We start from the raw sequence: 27548 nt of genomic DNA on the forward strand, positions 1-27548 counted from the left end.
AGGGAGCTACAACCCCCTACTTCTTTTCATGAAGAATCAAATGATCAACAAGTATACAACAGATACAGTCCACTACAGATATCAGATCAGTAATTACAGAAATAACCCAGAACACCTTATGAACAGAAATATACAGTCAACAGATCATCTTAAGACAGGGACGCATATTTTCTTTCTGTGACCTGCGACTGGACGCAGTCTACCTTCCACTGTTCTGCGTGCCGACGCACTGTTCCTCTATGCTTTGCTGCGACCGGCGCACCCAGAAACACTATCGCGCCGCGTCTTTTGCTTCAGAGTCGCAGCCAATAACACAGTCGTGCCGCGTCCTTTGCCTCAGAGACGCACCTGAGCCTTTACTGTACTGCGTCCCGGCGCACTTTCCCTTCACTGAACCTGCGTCCCTTCAGATATAAAAGATATGAGGACTTCAGAACCAACCCAAACACTCAGATCCACAGATCTGATCATGCGCCATAGAGATCACAGTCCATTAGAAGATTCGCCTTCATAGATCTGGACTAGATCTCACCAAAAGATATTCAACCAAGATGATGCATAATCCAAATGAACTCCTTTGCTTTATATAGGCAAGCTTCTCCCCAAAACATGGAACAAAACCACGAGCCGACACCATAGAAACACAAAACCGTCGGCTAGATACCACACAAGAAACCCCCACGTGCTTTTCTCTGCCTTGAAATGTGTGCACTGGGCGGACGCACCTCCTGAACGGCTGGCCTGCGTCCCTGGACGCGGGTTCTGTATGGTATACCTGCGGGGACGCACTTGCTGAACATATTTCCTGCGTCCTTCTTGATTTATCACCTGAATGGGTTTGCCATCAAGGACAACACCTGAATCATAATGCCAACAGAATAGACACGTCTATTGGGCTTCTTGAGCCTACATAAGAGCTGGTCGGCTTGATAATAATTACATAATCAAAATAAATTCATATCCCCATAAATACTTATCGGAATCAGATGATCTTTAGATCAATCCTACACCTTTCGATGAGAGGGATCCAATAAAAATAGTAGCTGCCATAAATAAGCTGACCCACATGGAGTTTGGCCCTAGTTGCCAATTTAACACTCCCTCTCAACTAGGGAGAACTCCATCCGCTGATCCATAAGTCTGACAGTACTATCTTTGTCATCAGTGCCCTGCACTACTCCGCCTAGCTCTGCTTTGTTGGCTCTGCTCTGCTTAGCTCTGCTGACTCTGCTAGCTCTGCTCTGCTCAACTTTGCTCTGCTGAACTATGAAGAAGAAGAATTGATCGAGAATGTCTCATACCATTCTCCATTGACCCGAAGTCAGTCTCAGAGTGCGTACCACTAGTCCCAGACCAGTCTCAACCGACTCGAAGTCAGCTTCATAGTAGGTACCACTCCTACCACTGGTCCCAGACCAGTATCGCAGTCTCAGAGAGTGTACCACTGATCCCAGAATAGTCTCAATCGACCCGACATCAGCGTCATAGTATGTACCACTCTCACTGGTCCCAGACTAGTACTGCACTGACACAAAGTCAGTCTCAGAGTATGTACCACTGGTCCCAGACCAGTCTCAACCGACCTGAAGTCAGCGTCATAGTAGGTACCACTCATACCACTAGTCCTAGACAAGTATCATTGATCCTAGATCAATGGAGGTCATCCTAGCGTAGGGACTACGGTAGATACAATGATGCGTCCATCGGTACTACTATGGTCCTTAACTTCATTTCCCTGCTCATTGATCAGATGAGAGGTACTTCCCATGAGTCCCATATTGCATGGGTAGGATGCCTCGACAGGAGAACTAATCAATCCTGTCCTCACAGGAGAACACATCAATCCTACTATAATTTCCATGGAGAACACATCAATCCAGGCCTCACAAGAGAACACATCAATCCTGCTACAATCGCCATGGAGAACACATCAATCCAGGCCTCACAGGAGAACACATCAATCCTGCTACAATCGCCATGGAGAACACATCAATCTAGGCCTCACTGGAGAACACATCAATCCTGTTCCACAAGAGAGCGAATCATCTTGTCCCACAAGAGAGCGAATCATCTTGTTTCAGTGCGCACCACCAAGGGAGGGTGAGTCACCTTGTGGTCGTACGTTGCTCCAGTAAAAACCACAAGCCCTCAAAGCTCCTAGAGCTCAATGTATGCAACATGCAAGACCCTTGTACAAGGGTTTCTTGATGACTCTAATTCGTTCGAGAAAATCATAGATTTGATCTTTCCCCGGGGCTTTAGCGACCTGTACATCATCTTAGTGCCATGGAGCCTCCTTGCTCATCGACTTTCCATATCCCAGATAAGGCAGTATCTGATGTCGGTCTACTGGAGCAATTTGTCGAATATGGGATTCCTCAATAATCGAATCCCACCTCTGGTTGTCACAGAGAAAAATAACTCACTTAAGAGCTTCCGCAACCATGCAACTTCATACGAGATCATACTCGTAGCCATGTATTCGGTCTTGGAAGTGCTTATAGCAATCGACTTTTGCTTCCTGCATCGAAGTAGAATCCAAAGAGAACCAACAACTAAAAAGTGTTCTAGAGGTCTTCCAGACTGCCTGCCCAATCGGCATTCAAATGACCATGCAGTTTTCATATTTTCGGCAGTGTATCTCAATCCTTGAGAGATTGTGCCCTGAAGACATCTCAAGGATTCTTGGTACCAATCTAGTGAGGCTTAACCAAATATGAGCTCCCCGTGCTAACTGCAAAACATATGTCCGAACGGAAGTTCACCAAGAACTTTCCTAAGTCTAGTCCGACATCACTACTATATAACTTCAGAAAGTTAAGATCCTCGAGGTAGTCACAGGCTTGCAGTTTATCTTTCCACAATTGGAATCCAACTCCCTCTGTCTTCTACAAATGAGAGGGTCTGCACCTGTCAGACATAGGTGCTGGTATGAGAGGTCTATCATCCTTGACCTTCGGTAATGGTTTGGATCGGTTTCACTCTAGGTGAATCTCAGCTTCATCTGACAGCTATCAATCCTCTCATATTACGCCCGAAGTGCTTTGCTTCAAGCCATAGAGGGCTTTCTACCACCTACATACATGAGATTCCCGATCATGAATCTCAAAACTCCTCGGGTTGTTCCAAACCTGTGGACCTGTGGCATGAGGGGAATGGTCCCCTTATAAGATTTTCCTTTGGTACATCTCAGATATGTATCTTCATGCTCTTTTTGAATTCAAGCATCCCTGTCACCATCTGACTCTCAGACCTCCGGTGTAGTGTGAATGGACATGTTCCCTAGTGGACTTCCTGCAACTTGATACAACCCTAAACTCAAAAACATCTTCAAAAATTCAATTTTCAAACACGTACCTTTCCATTGGCGAATGCCTACCATAAAACCTTTGACTTCCATTCCCTTTTCGGGATAGGTGGCATCGGCTCCAAGTGTAATCTCATGATTGTTTCCATCTCTACCAAATTAGAGAGTGCACCCTTCTATTCGATGAAGTGCCTTGAAGCACTAGGGTTCCTTGCTTCCTTGAAGAGTCGACCGTGTCTTTGATGACTTGCATCTCTGTCATTCGGACACTCCTTCGCATAAGGGCTGAACTCATAACTACCTTTCCTCTTTTCACCCTTAGATCTGAACTTCCCAATGAAGTGATCTTCAGGTATTCCATCAGAAGTTCTGCTGCGCCATTCTGATAATATTCTCTGCTTCGATTTCACCCTTAGTGAATTAGAAGAGGGATGATGATCCCATAGATCCTTTTGTCCTGTCCCAACTGTCTTCGGTGATTGCTCTTTCACTCTTGCTTGGGCATTGTCTTCACCTCAGCTCTGATACCATGTTAATTTTGGTATGTTCTATGCTAGAGCAATTTATTTAAATTTTTGCAGTTAGCAATCACATCAGCATTAAGATAAACTGCGGATAGAACACAAATATAAATCGCAGAAGACAAGCCAAGACAAGAGGACACAGGATGTGGCACTAGCTAGGGACAAACCCCACAATGTGTGGGAAAACCCTTGATCAATTCTTCTTTTATGTTCTTCAAAGTTTAGCAGAGAAAGTGAGAGATAGTACATTTACAACAGAAGTCAACCCTTTGACTCATCTAGATCATCTCCTATAACGATGATGCATGAGATCAGTTGAAGACATTCTACTTCAACTGATTCTCCAAGGTGACGGCTTCACCTATCCATTTCGTCCATTTGCTACATCTTACCATGGAGCACCATCTCATCTGTTTTCATCATCATCAATCTCATCCATCATCATGCTGCAACATACATCAGCGTGCTACCTCATACATCAACATGCAATCTCATTACCGATCATGCTGCCCTTTACATTATCATGATCATGCTGTTCTTCATAGTCCCATTACTAATCATACTCATATACATATATATTTATTTATCACCAATTATAAGTCATACCCTTACAAATCTGACTCGGAGAATGCCGAGGTATATTATGAAATCATAGTGATCTTCTATACTATAATAGTTCTGTAGACAACGTAGCCCTTCTGATTCAAACCCTAACCATTGCTGACCATTATGCTGAGACTGCTACAAGAATACCACCTGGATCTACTTCATCAATGGTAAGGTGTTATAGCGTATAAGGTTTCCATGAACAATGTTGAGAAGTCTCCATGACTGTGTATGGTCTTCTAGAATTATATAGACAGCGCTTCATTCAATCGAGATCCTTACAAGTGTGCCATGACTGTACCATACCCTACGTATAAGTCTTTTATGAACTGCGTATAAGTTTCCTTTCCTTATATTGGGGTTCTTCTATCCCAGTGGCTTCATACATCTCCATGACAGTGTTGGATTATTGCTTGCGTATATATATATATATATATATATATATATATATATATATATATATATATATATATATATATAGATAGATAGATATATATATATATATATATATATATATATATATATATATATATATCTATCTATCTATCTATCTATCTATCTATCTATATATATATATATATATTGTCCTGCATATATCCGACTGTCCTGCATATATATATATATATCTCACTGTCCTACGTATATCTGACCGTCCTGTGAATATATGGCTATGCATTCATGATCAGTGTTCTGACTACGTTTTTTTGTTTTTTTTTTTTGTTTTGTTTTTTGTTTTGTTTTGTTTTGTTTTTTTTTGTTTTTTTTTTTTTTTTTACAGTGGCTACATTTATGTTGGACAGTGTATAAGTTCTCCAAGCTATATATATATATATATATATATATATATATATATATATATGTTGTGTGTAGACTGCGATAGGTAGCGTATGAAGGCTTCTTGGATAGCATATCACTATCACCCTTGACCACGTTTAGGGATGCTCCATTGCTGCGGCCAGATCTCCTCTAACTGTGGCTCCATGCCTTGACTGTGTTTTCTTTTGATGGCATCGTATAACTCTCCATCATGTTTTGCATATACATGGTCTCCATTAACTAAGGTCCAACGTATAAGATCTCGGCATGCATCTTCATAAGCCTGCGGCTTATTGCGGCTAGGGTATTACAACAGTTAGGGCATCATAGTGGTTAGGGCATCAGCGTATTCTTTTGGTTCTCTCCTTCTCCAAAAACCCAAGACATGGAGAGGAGATCACCTCAAGAATACATCTCTCAAAATGACTTCAAGTCCTCACCAATTTATACTAAAATGAGGATGATGAATAGACACGTCTATTGGGCTTCTTGAGCCTACGTAAGAGTTGGTCGGCTTGATAATAATTACATAATCAAAATAAATTCATATCTCCATAAATACTTATCAGAATCGGATGATCTTTGGATCAATCCTACACCTCTTGATAAGAGGGATCCAATAAAAATATCAGCTGCCATAAATAAGCTGACCCGGATGGAGTTTGGCCCTAGTTGCAAATTTAACAAAAAGGGAATGCAAAATTATCACAACAACTACTAATCCAATCCAAGTGATGATGAGAGGAATGAATGATCCTCTCATCTATTTATATCCTTCCTAAAGAGTTTGATTTGCCTAATTAGGCCCAATAAGCCCCAAATAATAAAATAATGTGTAATAATAACATCCCTTGTTGGCAAGCCCACCAAGATAGCTCCATAATACAAAAATAAACCTCTCAAGAGGGAAAAATAGTAAACACGATGAGTCGTTGGGCCATTGAGAAGGCCTAGTGGAGTCCAAAGTGTGCCAAGTTGAGAGAATGGGCTCCAAACATAGTGATCAAGGGGTTGGCCCCTTGATATCCATGCAAGTCACATGTGGTGTCCCCAAGTGGGTGTGGGGGCACAATGACATCTACAATGTTCTCCAAGTAGATCGACAATACCTATAAACCATTTGTAAGGGCTAGAATGATGACATAAGTCCTCCCTTTGTCTCCCATGGTGAGACACATCCTCGTCTGGGCCCTGGAACGTCTGCCAAGTGTATGGTACAACTGTGAAGTCAGTTGGGCGTGGTGATCCAGGTGCATCATCCTCATCCAAAAAGGTGGAACACGAGGAGTCAATGAATGGTGTTGGGGATCCATGAAGTGCTCTTTGCTATAATGGAGGCCCATGTTTCTCATCGCTCACCCTACAAGTCCCAATGTGACCCTTTGGAGGGCTTGGACCCCATATAAGGAGACCAAACCCCAAATGAATACCCACATGCAATCTTGCATAAGATCCAATGCGTCCCCTTGCCCTCTAGTACAACAAATCATTAGAGTAATAAAGTAAAGGAGCTTACAAATCATGGAATCAAATGGACACTTCATGGTGCCATGCCCTTCTAGAGTGGGCTTTGGCATGTACAGGTGTCTCCAAGCTCAATAAGGGAGCTAACCAAGGACCCTATTAGGTGGTTTCAACCTTTAAAGAGGGTGACATGTCCATGGTACATCCATCAAGTGGTAGGTGGCAAGTGATATAATGATGGAATGGAGTGGGGATCAGGGGAAGGCTCCAAGCCACATGCCATGGTACAAGGGTAACTATAATAGGGGAAGCCCACACTTGGATATATGAGTGTAGGAGGGAGAAATCATGGTACATGAGTTACCCCGACCTTTGATTTTCCACCCTTCTTCATATGCCTTTTGCCTATGATCGATTTTTCTTCATAACTACTCAGGGCTCCAAGAGATGAGAGCATGATGTGTAGGATAGAGCAGTAGATACCCCATTTAAGATGGGGCATGTCATTTCCCACCAGGGGTTGGGAAATCATGGGTTCCTTAATGTGGAGGGGAATCATTTAGGGCCCATAGGAACTAAGGTGATGGCCATAGATAAGGGGTAAAGCTCATGTTTGGCTTTTGCCCACATGCTAAATTTGTATGTCCTGGCCATCATTTGCATTTTGTGGTACATTTCCTATTGAAAGTGGCCAAATTATGCATCATTCTAGGCCCAACCCAAGGTGTGGGCAAGCGGAGGGGGAGGCGAACCCTTTCTGGACCCAGTGGACAAATGTGGACCCGGATGGGAAAAGTGATAAATGGGATTAAAATGAGCGGAGAGGAGTGATGTATATGGTGTCGGGAAGCAAGACCACACAACCAAAATCAAGATTTCCCATGTAGTGCCAGTCGTAAAGCTAATAGCCAATAAAGGAGATCCCACGGGACTATGATACAAGGCTAACCACCAAATCGGGCATAGGAGACAAGGGTACAAACCTAGCCCACTCTTTCTGTTGAATCCCCCCACCAATCCATGCCAAAAAGTGTCCATGATAAGTAAGAAAAATTACTCAACTACACCAATGAAAAGCCATACCTCGAGGTCGAGAGGCCCACCTTCAAACATACAATCATAACAGATGGGTGAGGGACCACGTGGCCGGCTCAGGTGGCGGAGATAGTGGCACATCAAGCTATCTGGTGGCTGCAAGGGGTTGCCGGCTGAGGACCATATAGGAGAAAATTTTCTCCTATTGATACTACCAACAGTTGGTGGGTAACATCTGGCTCCAACTACGGCATGAGTTCTCAGAAGAGTACACGAATGTACTCAAACGAGAGGTCATGAGAACACCAACAATCTCTTGGGACTGCAGACCTATTACCTGCACATATGAAAGACCAAGCACACAAGGCAACATGTTTTTGTGGTGTCTTATGATCACCCATGCTTAGTATTCGGCCATAAAACCAACAAGGAAAAAAAAATTTATTCTAAATGCAACTAGTATATTATGATAATATCATATGATGTTAGTTCTAATGAGAAAATCAGTGTGTAATGCATCCTTCCCTAAAATGCATATGATACAATGTCAAGTGTCAAGGAAAGGGATGATGCGACTTAATTTGACCGGATGTGGCCAAAGTTCATCGTTAAGTTTGGCAATGTAATAATAATATTTTCCCACCTTTCCATGAATCTTGATAGGTACATGGTTTTTGTCTACCAAAACCACATCCCCAACCTTGTATTCTTTCTTAGGCTTCCATTTCTTGTTTTGCTTGTGACAATGGCCTTTTAAGGATACTGACTTCTTGTGAAGGAAGAATGGGAGAAGGTTTTTCAGTCGTGGGCACCTTATAATAAGGGAGTGGTCCAGGTTTCACCACATGGGTAGGGTACGCAGCTTCTCTATAAAGAATGAAAGGAGTCCCATCAGATAGCGAAATGGTAACGTAAGATAAGTCCATTTGAAGTTGACTGCCCACAGTGGCACCTCATTTCCTTGATAATAGCATCCCCCATACATCAGGAATTTCTATGACCACAACATCCATGAGTAATGATATATTAGGATTCATAGTCAAAGAAACTTTGAGATCCTTTATGAGGCCCTCTACTTCAATGGGTTGAGAACTGAACCCACAGACTGCCTTGTAGCTACGAGTAATGTTAAGATTCAATTATTTCATGACCTTTAATGGCACAATATTTGCGGAACCCCTTTAATCTAACATGCAATTATGTAATAGGAGGTCATTAACAACTAAGGTGAGGAGGAATGGCTCACGCCCTAGGTTTAGATCGGGAAGTTGAATATTTTGTAATGCAACGGGTATGTCTTCGACTTCAAACCCAAGGGTTTTCTTGGCTTGCTGACACTGTCGTGGAAGTTTCACAATCTCTTTCAATGGAACCTACACGGTCATCTTTCCTATAACAGCCTCTATATCAACATCAAGCTCAACCTCTTTACCCTTATCTTTTTTCGTAGGTTCTCCCTTTTGAGGATTATTTTTAGAATTGACTTTCTTTGGTGGATCCTTCTTAGGGAGCTCTTTGAGGAGAAGTTCTTTATGAGGGGTCTGCTTATGAAACGATTCATTCTTGTTGGTTTCCTTGGAGGTTGTGGGGTTCTCATCATTGTTCTTTCATGAATATTGGATCCCTTTAAATCTTCCACTATCATCGGCGTTGAGGATTGGCTCATTTTTCTCTTCCTTAATAGTCACTTCACTAATGGGAGGATGAGTGTACGAACCACCTAGCAAAATGTTGAAGCCTTCGAATTCTATGATATTAGCCTGCTCATTGGTTTCCTCATCTTCACTCTCACCTTCATCACTTGGTTCATCCTTAGAGGATGATTCTTGTTCCATCGCGTTTGTTGGAGCCAAGGTGTTGGGGACTTGAGATGAACTTGGCTTGTCTTTATCATTTTGTTTCCTAGGGAAAGGCTTGATTTTAGGAATATACTTCGATTTTTGGGCCCTTTCCAAGGTGGTGAGCTTGTGCAGGTAGAGTCTATCTTGTGAGTTAATTTCCTTAGTTAGCCTATCGACTTTCTTAAGGAGCACCATAAGGGTCTCTTTGGTTTGGACCTTCGATTTTCCCTTCTTGACTTCAACCTTACCTCTAAGATTTTCATCCACATCCATTTTGGAAATTCGTAGGTTTTTCTTAACTTCCAAAACTAACACTTTAGTCTCAGCCAAGGTCTTAGGTTTCTTATCCCTTAATGCATATGTCAGATGACCACCCACAGCTTTAATGAATTTGACAAGTATATTAGCATCAAGGGGTCTCAAATGGTCCCAGATATCCCTAACTACCCTATCAAGTTTTTGGATAAACTCTTTGATGTCTTCCCTTCCCCTACTTATTTGGTAAAAATTTTCAATGTTGAAAGTCCCTTGAGCATCACACGACCATCTCCTTATGAAAATATCTTCAAATTGGTCAGAGTTTTCTATGCATCCTGGGGGGAAGACTAAGGTACCATTCCCTTACTTGTCCTTCAAAAGATAAGGCAAATAACATCATGATCCTATCTTCATCGAATACTAACCTAGGAGAAATGGCCCAATAGAATTCTTCAACATGGTCACGGGCACTAATGGTAGCATCACCCTTAAACTTGGGTAACCAATTATTGTATTTCTCGGGTAGAAGCTCAGGATTGTCACTCAAATTCAAGGGTGCAAAAACACTAACTAAATGCCTTTTACTTCGTGACATTTTGGGTTGGTTTTGGTTTAGGTCAGTGCTAGAGTTTGTTGCCATCCTAGGGGTGGGATAACGACCTTTTCAAACTCAAGGAGAAGGCTAGTTCTAACAAGTGATGGAGTTCGTTCTCCCCTTCTTGCAGCGGCCCTAGTTAAAGGAGGAATGTTGTCACCTTCAAGAAAACTAGGGGATTGGACAATGAATGGAGTCGCAAGAGGAATAGTTAAAATATCGCTTATGAATCAATTCCTCAATGATTCACTAGGGAGGTAGACCTATTTCCTCCCCAACAACGACGCCAAAAATGTTACCACTCAAACTAGCAAGGGTCGTAGGAAGGGACCCTATAGAGCTACTACTAGGTCAAGTGGAAACAATGGAGCCATAACCCATTGTCACCTTAGCTAAAACTCACTGCTCTTTACGGATTTTCACCGATGGGAGGAGTCTTGGTATGAGAGGAATCATGAGAATAGATAGATCAATGATAGGATATGGGGTGATTCTTAAATCCTATTCACAAGTGAGGCTTGAATAATTGGCTTGCTTTCTTTGAAAGTAATATGATTAACTCTCTAAGAAGGGCTATGAGGATACCTAGGGCTAGGGTTGGAGAATATCCCTTAACAAGAGGTATCCTAGACCTAAGTATCATAAAAGAGGAATGGCTTCTATGTGATCCTTGTGGAATGTGAGTTACAAAGTTGTTAGACCACAAAGAACCCAAGTGGGCCCAAACTAGGTCAAGGGTGTGGAGTTGATCAACAAAAGAGGGGCTTCACTAGGTTTGGGAGGAGAATAATATCAAAGGAATAATTTTCTTTGATAGTTCAAATGAAATGATCCAAATGAGGATACTAACCCAAAGCAACCTAGGGAGAGGAATGATCCTTGAGCTAGGGCTTGCAATATCTCAAGATTCCACCATCGGATTAAGCTCAAATTTGGAGGACCCCTTGAGAAAACCCAATGCAGTTGTGGACCAAATTTCAAGGGTTTTGGATGGCTACAAAAGATTTCACTTGATGCCCTGGGTGGCCTACTAGGGTTAGGCCTAGAAAGAAGAAAAAGGTGAGAAAAATATTCATTTAGGTGACTACCAATGGCTAGACCAGTGCCTTGCCTTAGGGAGAGATGGAGTCAAGGTGATTTTGAGATTTGGAGAAACTTTTATTCAATCAAGGAGGCCTTAGGCAACTTTGCATGGCAAATTAGGGCATGAACTTGACTACCAAAGGAATTTACACTTCGATGTGCAAGAATTGATGACTTATCAAGGTATTATCAATGAGTTTTAACCTCTAGGAACATTCGTTCATCATACATGACACATGTAACATATGAAATGCCTCGTAAGTCCAAAAAATTCCACAATCTCGCATAAAATCCCATACATTATTCATGTGACAAGAGAAATGTAAAGATAGACATGAAAAATAGCATTTACATGTATAATGAGTATATCCAATCATTATTCATGTGACAGTGAGTAAGTAGGGAAATTTCATGTATAATGAGTAAGTAGGGCAATTTCAGATCTAGAGAGTGAAAATCCCATACATTATTCATGTGACAAGAGAAATGTGAAGATAGACATGAAAAAAGAGCATTTACATGTATAATGAGTATATCCAATCATCAATTTAAGACAAAATTTGAAGCTCCAAGATCAAGAGATATTATCCAAACATCAAAATTTATCCATGAAACCAAACTCGTCCTCCAAAAGGGAATGCAAAATTATCACAACAATTATTAATCCAATACAAGTGATAACAAGAGGAATGAATGAGCCTCTCATGTATTTATATCCTTCCTAAAGAGTTTGATTTGCATAATTAGGCCTAATTAAGCCCTAGATAATAAAATGATGTGCAATAATAACATCCCTTGGTGACAAGCCCACCAAGATAGCTCCATAATACAAAAATAAACCTCTCAAGAGGGAAAAATAGTAAACATGATGAGTCGTTGGGCCATTGAAAAGGCCCAGTTGAGTCCAAAGTGTTCCAAGTTGAGAGAATGAGATCCAAACATAATGATCAAGGGGCTGGCCCCTTGATATCCATGCAAGTCACATGTGGTGTCCCCAATTGGGTGTGGGGGCACAATGACATCCTCATGGGTCTCCAAGTAAATTGACAATGCCTATAAACCATCTATAAGGGCTAGAATGATGACATAAGCCCTCCCTTTGTCTCCCATGTTGAGACAATCCTCGTCTGGGCCCTAGAACGTCTGCCAAGTGTATGGTACAACTATGAAATCGATTGGACATGGTGATCCAAGTGCATCATCCTCATCCAAAAAGGTGGAACATGAGCAGTAAATTAATGGTGTTGGGGGTCCATGAAGTGCTCTCTGCTATGATGGAGGCCCATGGTTCTAATGCTCATTCTACAAGTGCCAATGTGACCCCCTGGAAGGCTTGGACCCCATATAGGGTGACCAAACCCCAAATGGAGACCCACCTACAATCCTGCATAAGAACCAATGTGTCCCCTTGCCCTCCAGTGTAACAAATCATTAGAGTAATCAAGTAAAAGAGCTTACAAATCATGGAATCAAATGGAAACTTCATGGTGGCATGCCCTTCCATAGTGGACACTTTGGCATGTATAGGTGTCTCCACGCTCAATAAGGGGTTAACCAAGGACCCTATTAGGTGGTTTCAACCTTTAAAGGGGGTGACATGTCCATGGTACAACCATCAAGTGGTAGGTGGCAGGTGATACAATGATGGAATGGAGTGCGGATAGGGGGAAGGCTCCAAGCCATATGCCATGGTACAAAGGTAGTTGTAATAGGGGAAGCCCACACTTGGGTATATGAGTGTAGGAGGGAGCAATCATGGTACATTAGTTACCTCAACCTTTGTTTTTCCACCCTTCTTCATATGCCTTTTGCCTTTGATTGATTTTTCTTCATAACTACATGGGGCTCTAGTGGATGAGAGCATGATGTGTAGGATAGAGTAGTAGATACCCCCTTTAAGGTTGGGCATTTCATTTCCCACCAAGGGTTGAGACAATCATGGGTTCATTAATGTGGAGGGGGCTCATCTAAGGCCCATAGGAACCAGGGTGATGGCCATAGGTAAGGGGTATAACTCATGTTTGGCTTTTTCCCATGTGATAAATTTGTATGTCCCTACCATATTTTTCATTTTGTGGTACATTTCCTGTTGAAAGTGGCCAAATTATGCTTTTTCTTTTCTTTTTAGCTGCATCAACCTTTGAGGCATCGTTTCAAGCCTGACCCAAGGTGTGGGCAAGGGGAGGGGGAGGCTAACCCTTTGTGGACCCAGTGGACAAATGTGGACCCGAATGGGAAAAGTGATAAATGGGGTTAAAATGAGCAGAAGGGAGTGATGTATATGGTGTCGAGAAGCGGGACCACGCAACCAAAATCGGGATTTCCCATGTAGTGCCAACCCTAAAGCTAATAGCCAGTAAAGGAGATCCCACAGGACTAGGATACAAGGCTAACCACCAAATCGGGCAGAGGAGACAAGAGTACAGACCTAGCCCACTCTTTCTGCCGAATCCCCCCACCAATCCATGCCCAAAAGTGTCCATGATAAGTAAACAAAATTACTCAACTACACTAATGAAAAGCCATACCTTCGGGGTTGGGAGGCCCAAATTTAAACATACGATCATAACAAATGGGCGAGGGACCATGTATTAGGTGGCGAAGATAGTGGCACATCGAGTTATCTGGTGGCTGCATGGGGTTGTTGGCTGTCGGCTGAGGACCATCTAAGAGAAAAATTTCTCCTATGGATACTACCCACAGGTATTGGGTAATAGGTCCTTCCACGACTCCAAGTCTCTCTCAAAAGGTTAAGAACTTGACCTTCCCCAAGGGCTTCGTAAGGATGTCGAAAACCTATTTATCCATCCTAATGTGTTGGAGCCTTATTACTCCTCGTTGTACCATATCCCGGATAAAGTGGTACATGATATCAATATGCTTGGAGCAATAGTGGAACACAGGATTCTCTAAAAGGTGAATCCCACTTTGGTTATCACAATAGATAATGGTAGTATCCAGCACGTGCTTAAATAGCTCACTGAAGAAATTCTTTAACCAAACAATTTCACTACAGGGCATACTAGCTGCAATATATTTAGCCTCGGTGGTGCTTAGAGCAACCGATTTCTACTTCCTCCTCATCCAAGAAATTGAAGCAGACCCTAAAGAGAAGCAACACCCTGACGTGCTCTTTCTATCCACCACACTGCCAGCCCAGTCAACATCAGAATATCCATGTAGCCTTAAATTCTCGACAGTGTATTTCAGTCCATAGTTGATAGTGCCATAGAGATATCTTCAAAGATTCTTTGCAGCAACCCAATGTATGTGATGAGGCTCAACCATAAATTGAATCAAAGTATTTACAGCAAAGCATATGTCTGGTCAGGAGTTTACCAAGAACATCAGGGCCCCCAAAAGTTGTCTATATCATAAGGGTTTGCCAATTCAAGCCCAACAGCACTTCCACATAGTTTCTTGAAGTTGAATTCCATCAGAGTAGTCACAGACTAGCATTCCACCATTCCACATCTTTCTAACAACTTCACAATGTATTTTCCTTGAGAAAGGAAAATCTCGCCTCGCTTTTGCCAAACCTCCAAGCCTAGGAAGTAATGCATCAGTACTAGGTCTTTCATCTTGAATTCTGAAATCAACTCCCTCTTGCATTGATAAATGAGAAGGTCTGCATCGGTCAGAAAGAGATCATCAACATAAAGGACCAAAACAAGAGGCATGTCCTTTTCAACCTTGAAGTAGAGGTTTGGATCAACATAGCTTCAAGTAAATCCCAGCTTCACGAGATAATTGTCAATCCTTTCGTACCAAGCTCTAGGGGCTTGCTTCAACCCATAGAGGGCTTTCTTCAGCCATCATACATGTGTCCTTTTATCTTGTACTTCAAACCCCTGAGGTTGTTCCAAGTAGAATTCCTCCTTAAGTGAGCCATGCAAAAAAGCAGTGTTGATGTCCATTTGATGTAAGCTCCACAATTATCGATCGAATAGTGGTATATCGAGCAACCGGTGCAAATATTTCATCATAGTCCACTCCTTCCTTTTGAGAGAAGCCACGAGCTACAAACTTGGCCTTATATTTTTCAGCACTTCGATCAGCTCCATGTTTAATTTTGTGTTGACGGTGCTGGAAATTCGTTAACCAAGGGGATCTCCCCGATATGAAGTCCCAATCAGACCTGACACTATTTGGTGTAAGAGTCCCATTTGGTATAAAAGTCCAGTTGCCAAATCCTCAAAGATCTGCCTTGGCTCTAGCTGTCAGCACAGGAGAGTGATGCAATAGTGTCTTCGAACAACAAGGTGAGTGTGCTTGGTGAATGTACAACGCAATTGTGTCTAGGTTCGCTTACTGCAAAAAGGGGGGAGAAAAGTGAACCTATAAGTAAGAGGTAATAGTACCAACCAGGAAGAGACACACATGAATCAGAAAGACCTGTCCAATATCCAATGGAATAGTCCACAGCGGATGCGACAGTCGTTACAACCAATGAACAAGAGAAGATCCATCTAACATCCAACAGAATAGTCCACAGCGGATGTGACGGTTGTTATAACCGGTAAGAAAGGAAAGGTCTGTCTAGTATCTCGTGAAATAGTCTACAAGGATGAAACAACAATGACAACCATTATAGCACATTCCCAACAAGATAAGTACTAAAACAACCGAAATAGTTCAACTATCTTAGTACATGTGAAAGCAAACATGAAATACAAATGCTCACAGAATAGTCTTACAAACATCCATAAGTCATGCATGGAAACATGTTGACCTGAAAAGGCTTCTGTAATTAAGAAAAAGTTCCAAGACACATATTTACATTGTACACTACTAGCCCCAGAGTGGGACATTGGAGCCACTCCTTGCTCCTCAAAGAACTAACTAATCTCTCTAATGCTTTGCGGGAGGAGCCAAGGTGAAAAGTCCTTTGCTCATACAATAAGGGGGTATATATAACCAAGGGGTGATTCTTGCCCCTTGTGACTCTTTGACTACCCTTGTGACTGTTCAACTTCCTATGAATTTTCAACTGACATGACTCTTCATATTCATGTGTGTCCATTGGATTTCCACTTTACAATACATTTGATTTACAATATACATGGCCCATAATAGTGATGTGGCCTTTGACAACTCATGACATGACTTGACATGACACTGCTGACATGGACTAGCTTGATGATGTGGCAATGTCAAGCCGTTATTGTTGCTGAGTGATAGATGTGTTCTTGGATATTCTTTCTCTTCTCCTCTGCATAGCTTGATGATGCGGGGTCTTCAATGATCTTTGGTCTTGAGAGGTGGTTGCATACATGTGTTCCTTTTGCTTGCTCTTGATAGGTTCCTTTGTCCATCCAACTACAAGTGAGTCTTCAGGCATGTTTCCTCCTCCTTCTCCTTCTTCATCATCTCGCCATGATTTGACAGTGTACTTGTTCTTGCAATTCACTCATGACAGGACGACATCAATCTGAAAACTCCCTAGTCTAAGATGATGCATTGTTATCCATGAACTGAGCCCGGGACAGGTGATAGGCTAGGAAAGAGGGCCTAGTGACTGCACATTGCACAGTTCCAGGTGACAGGGAGAGAGGTTGATCACTGAGATTGCGCAGAGCACAGCTCAAGCTTGACTGAGGAACTTCTAAGCACATTCCTCACTGGGGGAAAAATTACGCAGTGGCCACTGGGAGTTAGGATTGCGCAGTTGATACACTCAGTGGTTGATGCAGGATGGGACCTTGGGAGACAGATCTGCGCAGCTTTCAGAGTCAAGGAGGACTGGCAGTAGAGAGACCTGGAGGATAAATCTGCGCAGTTCATGAGGTCAATGAGCTCCGACTGAGTGAGGACACTGGGGGAAACTTTTGCACAGTTTTGGAGGCCAAGGAAGGTTGGGTTCTCTGCGCATTGCGGGGTTCCAGTAGGCAAGGGGAGGAGCTTAAGGACTGGGATTGCAAAGTGCACAATTCAAGTCAGACTGGGAGGAACTATTGCGCAATTCTGGGGATGAAGGGAGGTTGTTGAGCTCTGGAATTGTACAGTGCAACTACCCTTGGGGGCAGTGACTGCGCACTGTGCAGTTCCAGGCAGCAAGGTTGCATCACTGAGGGCTGAGACTGCACAGTGCACAGTTCAGTCGAGGTCTGGTAAAGCTAAGATGCTCGATCAGGAAGATTTTCGGAAAAATGGCTAAATGCGAGAGGAAGATGAACCCGTGAAGAACTTGAACTTATGATCACATACTTAGCATACTTCGATGATACGACAACATAGACCACCGAAAAAACAAGACAAAGCATTACCCTTTGTGCGACTGTCTCATAACAAGAAGCGACAAGTGCAACACTTGAGATAGACTTTAAGACGACCGTGACAGCACTAGTGCGACAGTGCTCAAAACTTTGTGTATGAGTGCAACGGGTGTTTACATAACTAGGACAACTCGAATACACAAAGGCCAACCTTCGAAACCACCAGGAGAGGTCTGCAATCATGGGAAAACAGTTAAACATGCCAAAAGACGAAAATTGATCAAACAAGCAAAAGGGGTGAAAGGACTCTAAGAATGCTCATGAAATGAGCTCAAATGTTTGCAACAATCAAGGGAAATACCAAGGAAGGCTCTGAAATTTGAGTGCAAGCCAAAATTTTGGAGGGTGTTGCAGCCACTAGAACATTTGTAAAGCCATTTTGAGATGACCACGGACTTATCCTTAGGTCTAGGCACCATGTCCCGGACATCGTTCTTCATGATCAATTCATATTAACCATTCATCGCATCTTCCCATACTTGGTGCTTTACAGCTTCTTTGAACGTGCAAGGTTTAGCTTGAACAATAGTACTCATGGAAGCTAAGTATCCTTGATACTTGTTTGGCTTCTTACTTTCACGAAATATCCCTCTTGGAGCAGTATGTCTTTTAGCATCTTCGAGAGTATCTTTGAGCCATAGTGGTCTTTTCCTTGAGATAGAGGGATCACCATGAGCTGGATTAATAGGATCCATCGGGCCATCATCATTAGGCATAGGCTCATCCATTGGAGGATCTTCATGTGATTTTGTAGCAGCATCATCGTCCTTCTTTGAAGTGGGGAGATCTTTGGCTTTCCTATGGGAAATGTATTCATCAAAGGTAACATCTCGACTCACTTCCACATCTCTTTGACTAGGCACATAAATTCTATATGCCTTTGAATTTTCACTATAGCTGACGAATATACGTTTCTTCCTAGAAGTTTCCAACTTATTCCTTTTCTCTTTAGGCACATGAAAGTATACCGGACCACCAAAGATTCTATAATGAGAAACATCAGGTTTATTACCAGTGAAGACTTCCTCGGGTGTCTTGAAATCCAAAGCTTGATGCGGGCTCCTATTTTGAACATATACGACAGCGTTGGCAGCTTCTCTCCACAAGAATTTTGGTAGACCTTGATCATGGAACATGGCACGAGTGGCTTCCATGATTGTTCGATTATTCATTTCAGCAACACCATTTTGCTCAGGAGTGTATGGAATAGTTGTCTCCCTCTTAATGCCAACCTCTCTGCAAAAGTCATTGAATTCATTTGATTCATATTCGATTCCATTATCAGTCCTCAACATCTTGATCTTCTTCCCTATTTGATTCTCCACCAATGCTTTGAAAGAACGAAACCACTTGAACACTTCATCCTTCCTCTTCAAGAAATAAATCTATGTTTTGTGTGAGAAGTCATCCACAAAGATTGCATAATATATGTATCCTCCCAATGAGGTTACGGGCAGGGCACCAGATAAGTCAGAATGGACCAATTGAAGAATATTAGTTGTTATACTCTCACTAGAAGGGAATGGTCCCTTTGTATGTTTCCTAGCTGCGCATCCATGACAAACTCCTTCATGGTTCATGTGAAAGTCAGGCATCCCTGTGACCATCTTCCTTACCCTAGGTAAGGCTTTGAAATGTAAGTGGGCAAACCTCTAGTGCCATAGCTCACATTGAATAGAAGTATCACTTGCTAAAGCTCCCAAAGGACTTCCACCAATTTCAAAGAGACCATCAACCATAAATCCAAGAGTAAATGAATCTTTATGGTTTCTATGCCAAATACGTACCTTTCCATCAATGAATGCTACCTTGAAGCCTTTGCCTTCCATTGCAAAAATAGAAATCGGGTTCTTCTTCAAATCAGACACAGAATACTTCTTGTAGATGTATGGTTTGACCACGATTCAAGTGAAGAGTGATATATCCTATCCCTTTCATGAGGTAGGTGGCATTATCTCCAAGTATAATCTTTAGAATAGTTTTCTTCTCAACCAAATTTGAGATGGCCTCCTTGTATCCAGGGAAGTGCCTTGAGGCTCCACTATCAATTGACCAATGATCCAAAGTACCCGAAGGAGAGGCAATAGATAAAGCAAGAATAAGATAAAAATCATCTTGTTTTTCTACAACATTACTTTGGTCATACCTAGCATTTCGTGTCCTTTTGGGAGGTCGACCATTTCTATCTTGAGTAGTTGGAGCATTCCTCTTTCCTTTGTTGTTGTACCTGTTGTTCCTTTGATTGCCATTGCCTCTGTAATTGTTGTTTTTTTTGTCATCATCCATTGGAGGATTCTTCTTGTGAGGGCACTCTCTAGCATAGTGGTCGAACTTGTTACAATTGTAGCATCTTCCTTTGCCTCTTCCTTTGAATCCCTTCTTAGATCTTGACCTGTCTCCTTGGATCAGCATCATTCTTCTTCTTAGCATGTGTAGAGAAAGCAGTAGGTTCATTTCCATTGTTCAATTTATCTCTCTCCATCATCCTTGTTTCCTCTTAAGTACATCTAGCCAATAACTCATCAAAAGTAGGCATCCTATCATTGTTGAGAATGGTGATGGTAAATATATCCCATGGTCTTGAAAGACCTCCAAGAGCAATGAGAGTGAGCTCCCTGTCAGCAATAACTTCTCCAATAGATAGTAGGTCATTCTTGATTTGAGTTATTCTCATGAAGTAGGATTGGATAGACTCCCCTTTATCCATCTTGATATCCTTCAACTTGTTTTTGAGAAAGAGAATTTGACTTGCATTGTTCACTTTGAACATCCCAACCAACTTATCATATATTTCCTTAAAAGTTCCCAAATCAGAAATATAGGCAACCAAATGCTTTTGAATGGAGTCAATTATAGTTTTCTTAGCTTTGACCTCACCTTTTCTATACTTCGTTTTCATAGCAGTAGGTGTATTTGAAAGAGGTTCCACCACTTTTCCTTGCGCACAACCCAATACTTCATGCTCCTCCAAAGTTAGGTCCAAAGTCATCTTCCATGCATGATAGTTAGATTTGTCATTGAGCTTGTCCTCAGTCTTGAAGTAAGATGTAAAGGCCATGGAGACTTGCCAAATATTCTTTGTCCAACACATATCTTAGTGATTGATTTACTCTCTCTTGCTTGGGCTTGTCCTCACCTACGCTATGATACCATATTAATTTTAGATAACAATGGTATGTTCTATGCTTGCAACAATTACTTCAATGTCCTTTTATAAGCCCAATGTCAATTCCAATTTAGTTTCCAATAGCAATCACATAAACCATTAATTGACATTGACAGTAACCGTAGATAGAACATAAATAGTAAAATGTAAAGGAAAATCCAAGACAAGAGAACACAAGGATTTGGCTCAAGCTAGGGAAAAACCCCAAGGTGGGGAAAACCCTTGATCAATTCTTCTTATTATAAATATCAAATGTTCAACACAGAGAGAGTACAATAATACAAAGTCAAATTCAAAATTGACTTGCCAAATAGATGATCCAATATCACTATCCAAATGTCAAACCAATAGCCCAGTCAAATCTACAATTCTGCTCTCAGTCAACAACAGTCAAAACAACCCTAACCAGTCAGCAATCAGTCAAACTTCCCCTATTGAGCTCGGTCAACCTCAATTAAACTTGGCCTTCTTTGTTGGTCAAATAGCAGCAAAAACAATCAACAAATCAACGGTCAAACCCAGTCAAATGATGATGTCATCTTGTGGTCAAAACAATCCTACTACTTTGTGATCAACCTTGGTCAAACAACTCCTTTTGCCTCGATTTTTGTGCTAGATAATGTGGCCTACTTGGACAGACCTATCTGTGGTCAAAACACAGTCAAAAGTCCTTAAAATGCCTCGGTCAACGCCGGTGAAAGTCTCCCCAAGACAGAAAGTCAATGCAATTCAAATCAGTTCCAAAAACTCGGATGTGTGAAGGAAGAACAGGCTACCTCAGACTTGTACAACCGAATCAATGAAGGAGAAAGAAGAATAAGTTGTGTGATGAATGTGTCAAATGAGGATGAAGGTCTCTTCTATTTATATGTAATGGAGAAGGGTCAATTTGACCAACTTGACCCCAAGGCGACCTTGTCAAATTGCATGTGTGGGCTTCACTTCAAAAACATATTTCTCCTTGTCCAAACTTGGTGATCCTTAGGTCAATTTTGATCCTTTCGCAAAGAGGAATTTAATGCAATAATTAACTCCATCAAATGACTTGTCCAAACTAGAATTTGGCCCTAGTTGCACAATTTAACACATTATAGCTTATCATGTCACTAGCGAGGATTTAAATCTAGGTGCAAAAGATAACAACCATTCCGCTCAACCACTCGAGATAACCCTAATTGATTATTAGTTACGGAATTATCCCAATGCTTCATATTTAGAACCTGTAATGACTCCTGCAAAATGACATGTTTGGCTGAATAATAATCTCTAACATTGAGCACTAATGAAAAGCTTGGGTGGTTGCTCCTTTTTTTTATATGAAGCATAATCGAGAGATTTGAAGTGATCCCTCCTCGTCCACTAGCTAGGATGTATCATTGCAAAACCGAAACCAATTTGGTTTGATCAGCTAAGGTGGGTCTCGCACCACCCAAACTACCCTCCTCACACAAGTTCGCACCCTTCCTTCAAGCTCCAAAAGTTCTCAGACCAATTATCAAAACGATATCCAATTCATCAAGTCCAAGAGTGAGATCCCATCCTCCTTTTATTGTCATGAGATATTAAAGTACCATGGGTTGTCCGAATACCATGAGTGATTACCATGGGTCCCCTTTTTCCCCTTTGATGATCACTTGGAAAGGGACATGACACATAGCCCCATTAAGTGCTCATGCTTTGTTGGCCTTGGTCATTTTTTATTAACAACAAGAAGAAAATACTTACAATATTCAAAAGGGAAAAACAAGATATTACATCAGGATAGTTTTATCACTCTAATTTTGCTCCTACATGACATTGAATAAGCATAGCCATAAAAATCACAAGTGGCCACTTTTTCGTTATTAAGCAAGGTCCACTCATTAAAAGACCCTTCCCCTTTGATGATCACTTGGAAAGGGACATGACACATAGCCCCTTTTGGCCTTGGTCATTTTTTATTAACAAGAAGAAGAAAATACTTACAATATTCAAAAGGGAAATTCAAGATAGTACATCAAGATAGTTTTATCACTCTAATTTCGCTCCTCTATGACATTGAATAAGCATAGCCATAAAAATCACAGGTGGCCACTTTTTGGTTATTAAGCAAGGTCCACTCATTAAAAGACCCTTCCCACAAGTAGCAAATACCATCCATAGACACTGACATGATTTGTGTGGAAAAAGGTTTGAAAGTCATGTGATCATGTATAAAATAAAGAAAAGTCCCCCATTGCACATAAATACCCAAGGACAAGGGATGAATGGTGGGGTAGTGGCACACTATCTCTAGGACCTCCCATCATTACCATCAATTGCATTCATGGCAAATCAATATAAGTGGTGGTCCTACAAGCCTATAAATATAGAGGTTGAGCCATGCAAGTGCACAAGTAAAACTTACAATTTAATAATAGAGAGATAAAGAGCCCTTTGTTCCTAGCTTCTCGTATTCTAGCAATGGATTTGTTAATTTACAAAGTATTTACTCTCCATAGTGGCCACAGATGGGTTTCCATTCTATAAAGAAATTGGGTAGTCAAGGATGCCAAATGACCTTCCGATGAGGAGATTTGGGGTCCACATGCTACAAATTTGATCTTCAAACTTCCTAGGTGACTTTTCAATTTGTATGGCCTTTCTCTTGGTTTATCATTCAATATATTGTTGTTTGCTCCAATCATGTGCTAACAGCTAAATGATTGATTATGCATCCAATTATGATTATGTGCTAACAATTAGCTAATAAAGTCTTCTAATACCCTTATAACTTAAAACCCTAACCACAACTAGTTTGTTTGGAATATTAAAAGGACTTTCTCCTATAAAAAAAGCACCGAGTAAAATAGATGATATTGGTATTGAATAAAACATTTCTTACTTCAAAAGTGGAATTATATGAGCCAAAGCCGAAGGTAATGAAGACAGATAGGAAGGTTTATCTTCAAAGAGGAGCAAAACCATGAACAACTTTGGCGATTGTTTCTTTAGTAGAGGTAAATAACAAGTGCTTAATATAATTTTAGGATAACGACAACTTGTTTGTCAATTATAAGATTGTTTTCTAGATCAATGATAGAGTTTCTATGTTCTTGTTCATGTTGTATAACATCATTTAAGTTTTCTTCATTTTTTCAACTTTTGCAAGATAACTTATATAGTGGGCTTAATAGCTCAGAACATGCGGTTCCTCTTAATATATCACATGTTCAAATCTAGAGGGGTAGAGTATGTACACCTCTATAAATTTTAGTTTCTTAATATATCACATGTTCAAATCTAGAGGGGTAGAGTATGTACACCTCTATAAATTTTAGTTGTCATATCGCAGGGAGGCAGGTCCCTTGTCCCATAAACAAAAGGGGTCTCATACCACCAATTTGGTGTTCAGTTTGCAAATGACCTTAAAATTATTATAATTATTATTAATGCATTTAAATAAATTGAAAAAAAAACATAAAAATGGATCTTGTAGCTTATACCACAACAAAACATGTTAAACAAATGAATTTGGTGTTTGGCTTGGAAATGACCCTAAAATTATTATTATTGTTATTAATATGTTTAAATAAATTGTAAAAAAAGTAGAAAAATGGATCTTGTAGCTTTATGTAGGGATTGACATACAACAACAAAAATGTTAAACAAATGAATCCAATTTCACACAGATGACACATACTACCAAAGAGTGTCAAACTTTGATAACAAAAGTTTGCTAGACATTATTAATTAACTCTCTTCCCTAGTCTTTTGGGTGCATGGTGGTATTAATCACTAACCACAACAACATTGACGACCTTGTAGGGCTTTGATCTTATGATGTCCTTGAGCATGATGCATTAGAAAAAAGGGTGAAGTTATCCCGTCGGGCTACAGAAAATATAAATATTGCCTTTGTCACTAGGAAAGTTTCTTGTGATTTTGAATTCGATGACCAAGTGTTGGTTTTAACTTTGTACTTTTAATTGTTGCAAACATATTCTTAATAAAAATATAAAATATGCAATGTTGATAAGTGTTGGTTTTAACTTTGTACTTTTAATTGTTGCAAACATATTCTTAATAAAAATATAAAATATGCAATGTTGATAAGTGTTGGTTTTAACTTTGTACTTTTAATTGTTGAATATATATTCTTAATAAAAATATAAAATATGCAATGTTTCTCACACAGACATTTAATACAAAAAAATTACCTTGGAAACCTAAAACGGGAAAACCAATAATGTGTAAGAGCCACACCTCTTACTTCTCCTTGTATTATATATCCCACAACATCCATAATCCCCAAATACATTAACCCTTGATTAGAATATAACCACAATTCCTTAACCAAAATTAATTGGAGATTAGTTAAAAGAAAACTATAAGACTTCATTGATTTTCCACTAATCAAAGCATACATATATCATGACCTTTGGTTTTTAACTTCCAAGGATTATGTCTCTTCCTATTCTAAGGGTATTTCTCCTATTTATATATTTACAAAATATTCACAATTCACAAAATCCCTAAGGACTTCTACTAGATGGTGGTTAAAAGATGACTATAAATTGATGTTTCACATAAGTCTACCAAGTAGTAGTTTGACAATGACCACAAACTAGATGGTGATGAACTATGGCTTTGGCTACATCCCTATTCCAATGCACAACAATGTAATTAGTAGATTCAGATGTTTTATCTCTCATAAGGTTTGATGCTTTATCTTTATCCTCTTTCTAACTTTGCTTGTACTTGATCTTCTCCCAAGGGATTCTGCATGTCTTCGCCTCATGTCCATTTCTACCACACCGATCACAGTGAAAACCAGATCTATTTCTTCTTTTACTGCCTTCTCCTCTAAAAGATTCATTTGATTGATTCTTCCATTTTTTAGCAAGGCACATAGTTCCTCCAATGGGTTGAGTTGTATTCTTCCTCCCAAAAGCTTTCTCATGTTTTGCGATTTTCTCCACTAAGGAGTCAAATGAGATGGAATCCATTTGGCCACTACCTTGCAAGGATTCAAGATAGTGTGAGTATGTAGGGTAGATAGCCTTGATAAACACCATGAGAGGCAAATCTTCTATCTTTGCTCCAGTGGCATTTATGTCATGCATGATGGCTTTGATTTCAGAAGCTAAACTAATAGGATCATCATCCTTTAACTCTAGGTTGAAGAGCTTCAGGAGTAGTGGTACGAGTCCTAGTTTTGAGTGAGAGTTATACAAGTCCTTTAACTTCTTTAAGGCTCCATATGAATCATAAATGTCAGCAATGTGTTGACTCACCTCTTCACTTACTGTGGCAGCAATCAAGGCATATGCTTTATTGTCTTTGTTCTTCCAAATAGCGAGCTCCTTAGTTGATATAGGCTTTGTAGGTCCACTAGGCTTCTGTTGTACTTCTCCTTTAGCCTTTTCTTCAATGTCTTTATCACAGATCCCATCCCATAAATCATAAAAGATCAGTGTGTTTTTGATCTGTCTAAACCATTCTAAGTAATTTTCTTTGCCCGTTAGCACCACACCAACAATAGAAATGGGAGAATGCATCTTCAAATACCTTGAGCTTCAAGCCAGAAGAAAACATAGAAAAAGAATTAGGACAAAATGCCCAATCAAACTAAACTTTACAATTACTATATCTAATATGCAAACCAAGTCATAACGTAAGGGCCAAAAACAGCACAAGCAAGAGCTTTTTAAAAAGCAAAACTGTTATTGACTTACATCAAAACACCTGCTACACTGTGAAAACCAGGGTTAGGTGCTGTAGCTGCACATCGTCTCACACCCCGCAGGCAGGGTAACGATCTCCAAGGCATTCAAAGCTCGAACTCCAGCTGCAAGTTGAAGCGCCTACCCAAATATTACTGCATTCTGGGCAAGTTTTCAAAGCCGAGGCCCGCGTGATTTGTCTTAGCCCGTTAATTGTGGAGTCGCGAATCTACTTAAGGATCCCTAAGCTCATATATCATGGTACCATATCAGACCTTGGAAGGGAACAGCATCAAACCCAGGGAACATCCTTTCCTTAAAAAGACAATTTATAATTAAAAAAATGTTTTTAACCATGACTTTTGATTAGCAGGTTGAGACAACGCTGTCATCGGATATCTTTCGGTAGAGCGTAGAGCTGAACGAATAATAACAGTAGCAACAGAGGAGTCGCGGGTTCCAGAAAATGCAGACAGGAGGGCCTAGTTCGGACGTTCCAGTACGCAGAAAAAGATCGTTGTTTGCTAGCGTGGAGGAAAGAACGCGGGAATGGAGGACGACAAGTGGAGCGGGATGAAAGAAAACTATTTGCGAGGGTTTTTTGATGATGGCTACACAGAGCAGAATGAAAGATAATTATTTGCGAGGATTTTTTATGATGGCTACACAGAGAGCATTTCGAAGGACAGAGAATCAGAGGCCGAAAAAGGAGACCTGCGGATTTCGAAGGACAGAGAAACGGCATCCGAAAATGGAGACCTGCGGATTTCAGAGTTCAGAGAAATGGCAGAAAAATAGTCATTTTGACTAATGTAGAGGAACTGTTATTTATGCAGAGAATGTGGAACGGAAATAGTCTTGAAGGCAGTTACACCAGCTCTGATATCATTGTTG

At 40.7% G+C, this 27548-nt stretch overlaps 1 long non-coding RNA gene across 1 annotated transcript in view; it reads right to left on the bottom strand.

The window, feature by feature from the left end:
• The window catches only part of LOC149237034 (uncharacterized), a 77001-nt gene extending 50280 nt beyond the window's left edge, over nt 1-26721 (bottom strand). The window contains exons 1-2 of the long non-coding RNA XR_016246273.1: nt 26667-26721; nt 26226-26505 (exon numbers count right to left, since the gene is read on the bottom strand). This is a non-coding gene — a long non-coding RNA (uncharacterized LOC149237034). The remainder of the gene's footprint in view (nt 1-26225; nt 26506-26666) is intronic.
• Between the last annotated feature and the right edge of the window lie 827 nt (nt 26722-27548).

The sequence above is a fragment of the Pinus tabuliformis genome, chromosome 8 (assembly GCF_031772625.1).
Source record: "Pinus tabuliformis cultivar Carrire ecotype Pingquan chromosome 8, CPIR1, whole genome shotgun sequence".
Lineage (NCBI taxonomy): Eukaryota > Viridiplantae > Streptophyta > Pinopsida > Pinales > Pinaceae > Pinus > Pinus tabuliformis.